Genomic DNA, 3,926 nt, shown 5'->3' with positions numbered 1-3,926 from the left:
TTTAAGAGATAATAGATAAACTTTATATATATTAAAATTAAAAAAAAATTGCTAACCCATGCATCTCCAAAGAAACAAAATTATTAGTAAATTGAAAAAGTTATTTAAATTTCCTAAAATATTGAAATAATATATAATTATAAAAGAGAAATTTTTTTAAAGCTTTTTAGTTTTTTTTTTCATATTTTGTTTTTTTTCTTACATAAAAAATTATATAAAAATTTCAAATTTTATCTAATTCTTTTAAATATTACTTAAAATTTCAAAAATTATTTATTTAAAATTGATATGAAAGATATAATAATTCAATATAAAATTTGCCCATATGTCATTAAAAAGGTAAAGAAAAAAATTAAATTGCTCAAAAAGAAAAAATATGGAGACCAATTATATAATTTTATCTAAAATTTTTGTTTGAAATGATGATTTGATGATGTTACAACACGTTAACGTAAGTGACTAAAATGTAACATTTCAAATATAAGTGAGTAAAATGTAACCTTAGACAAACAAAAGTGACTATTTTTATAGTTTAGTCAAATAAAAATTTGGCAAAAATGGTAAAATTAAAGATGTATAAATTATGATGTTTTTAACTTTAAATTGTCTTAATTTATAGATTTTATATAAAAATAAAAATAAGCTCTAAAAATAATATTTCTTCTTTATAAAAAATATAATAATTTTAATTAAATTAATCTTCGACTAACTCTTAATACTAACTCTATTAAATATTCAAATAATAGAAATTTATTAATATCAAAGACATTTATGAGAAAATATTGCTGCAGAAGGTAAGTAATTATTAAAAATACCGTAAAAAATTATTTTATTTTAAATAAAATAGGGCGGTTTTCCCCTTAAACCATAACCCCTTATATTTTCCCTAAAAGATAACTCTGAAATCCCTTATTTTATCCCTAAACCTCAAAATCCCTTATTTTTCCCCCTAAAAATCGGAATCCCCAAATCTTTTAATTTTTTCCCCAAATCAAAATCCCGAAATCCCTTTGATTTTCACCGACCGTCAGCTGCATCGCCGCTACTGCATTGCCAGAGAAGCAGGGGCGTAGCCAGGGGGGCTGGCATGGGCCCCGGCCCCCCTAAAATAGAAAATTTCATTTTAGGCCTTTGAAATTTTTTAAAAATTTTAAATTAGTAAAGGTAAAATTGCACTTTGGCCCCCTAAAATTATAAAAATTCAATTTAATACTTTACAAATTATAAAAATATAAACTATAAAAAATTAAAATTTCATCCCGCCCCCTACAAAAATTTTCTGGCTTCGCCGCTGCGGAGAAGATAATCTTTCTAAAGAAAAGAAGAAAATAAACCTAAAATTGAAGGTTTGCTTCTGAAAATTCATGCATAATTTGCTTATTTTGTGCACTATATTTGTTGTAATTTTCTTATTTTGTTGATGAGATTAGGCAGATTCGATTTTGTGGAAACATTATAATATTCATGTCTATGGGAATACTGTTGCGTCTCCACTGAAGAGTTTCGCGGACTTAAGCTCAATGTATGTGTTCCACTGAAGTGTATGTCTTTATCCCTTTTCTTAAATTTATCCTTTATTTCTTAAATTTGGTTTCTCTTTAGATATGGATGTGAGTCTTATTTATTGCACAATTTTGCTAAACTTGGATTTAAAGAGCCAACACCAATTCAACGATAGGCTATTCCGGTTCTTCTATCCGTATGTTCTTTTATTTAACTCCTACTGCTTTCTTTTCTATCATCTTTAATGTTCTTTTATGGGAAATTAGGTTATTAAGTGAAAGGATCAGTATTTGGTTATTTTTGCTTTATACAGATTTGCTATAGTTTCGCATATATATGTGTTTTAAGATTTGTTTTATCTGCTTTAGAAAGTTAATTATTTTCACTTGATGTAATCGAGATGTAGATAATAGGAATGAGTAGTAGCTAATAAAAAAAAAAGAAAAAGAAATGCAGTATTATAAAACGAAGAAGAGGGACATAGGGCTATTGATAGGCTGTTTAAAGTTAGTTTGATAAGCATACTTGTTTATTTGTTGAATTGATAATAGTTCTACAATGGGTTGTTATGGAGGTAGATGATTGGAAGATTTTAGATAAAAAGTTACAAAATCTGTTTAATTAGTAATTTACATTATTGACTTCCAATCATCAGTGTTTAAAGCCATCATTGAGTTTGCATATATATACACATACACATACTTAAACAAGACTCTAGTTACCTATGTATATGATGTAGGACACTTGGCATGTAGATTTTACTTTCTGTCCGATTTTTGTTCTTAAAGGTGTTGCTTAAAATTGAATAACATGAGCATAAGAAACTTTTAAGCTTTGAATAACAGTGCTTTAATGTGTCTTCCCTAAGGAATACGATGGTTGTGTTCATGTGCTTTTGGTTACGATGTAATGAAATAATAGTTTTAACCATTTGATAAGAATTAAAGCTGAAAATTAATCTCAAAGTGGAGATATAAATAGCATGAGAATGTTTTCTGTCAAGAGCAAAATAGCAAAATTTTGGGTTTTCCTTGTTTTATTGTATCCTTTGTTATTAAGGCAATTGTAGTTTGCTATGTTTGAGATATAAATCTCTCAGTTAAATAATATAGATTATTGTATCTTTTTAATGCAAAATTAGGCATGACTTGACATTGAAAATTTTGGTTTTAGCATGCAATTGATCATGCGCCATCCCTAAACGTCAAAAGGACATTTTTGTTTACGCTATTGGGTTTGGTGTTAGTTGGTCCTACATTGCACTTGTGGTAATTTTCATGATCTATTCTTTGTTTGTTTAAAATGAATCTCTAGTTGAAAACTGAACATTCGATTTGCTTTCAATGCCTATTTTTCAAATCAAATAAGCTAAAAGAAGACTAGTTGAAGTCATCCACTATTTAGCTTTCAATGCCTGGTTGAAATAATTAGAGAAGTGAAAAAATGTTGCAGGCATGGTCTTCTAAATAAATTGATAAGATATGGTCAACTACTTGAGCTGATTGAGTTAAAACCCCCTTAGGAGAAAGCATAGTTAAGAAGGCAAGGGAAACCAATTCTCACGAAAATTGTGGTAATAAAAACATAAGTGTTTGATTTACTAAATCTTTTAGTAGCACTGTTTCTTTTTCTTTTTTTTCCCTTTTTCTGCAAATTCCTGATTGATGCCTGAGATATGATGTAATCGAATCTTTGTTTGGCATAGTTGAGTTTTTACATCAGCAAGTTCTTGATATAAAGCACGGTTTTGCAAGGCAGTTACTGAGCTCCAAATTTTCTGTTTCTTTCTCTTTTTTGGTCAGACCGAATTAAGCAAGACAAAGTTTGTAAAGGTAATAGCAGGGAATTTCAATGGGTTATATTTAAAACTGTTGCTTTCTCTTTTTTGCATGCTTTGCCATTTTATGAAATTGAAGATTAGTGACAACATTTACATTGAACATGCTATTGTCTTCCTCGGGATATGCTACTTGCAAACTGTTAAAGCCTTTATTGTCCTATATTTAAAGCCTTCATTGTCCTATACTTGCAAACTGTTTGCCTGTATGCTGGTGGAGTATGCATGTGATCTCTTTTTCTCCCTAAGTATTAAATCGGTTTTGGTTTCATAATGCTCCATGGTGTTGAAGTTTCCATTTCAAAGGATTTTTTTGTTTCCATTTCAGTCTATAAATGTTCAAGTTTATTACTGTACATATTTATAACATTCAAATTAATTATTACATTTTAATCGTTAATTTAACTCAATAATTAGGGTTTAGCATTAGTTGCACTATTTGAACTCGTAAATTTTTTATTTATACTCTTTTATTTTTCATTTATTTTATTATTTTTGCTATAATGGAGTACAATATTTTATTAAAATATTAACATGATTTTTTAATATTTTGACTAAAAATATTAATTTACTATATGATTAAATA

The sequence above is a fragment of the Gossypium hirsutum genome, chromosome A10 (genome assembly GCF_007990345.1).
Source record: "Gossypium hirsutum isolate 1008001.06 chromosome A10, Gossypium_hirsutum_v2.1, whole genome shotgun sequence".
NCBI lineage: Eukaryota > Viridiplantae > Streptophyta > Magnoliopsida > Malvales > Malvaceae > Gossypium > Gossypium hirsutum.
This window is presented reverse-complemented; position numbering follows the sequence as displayed.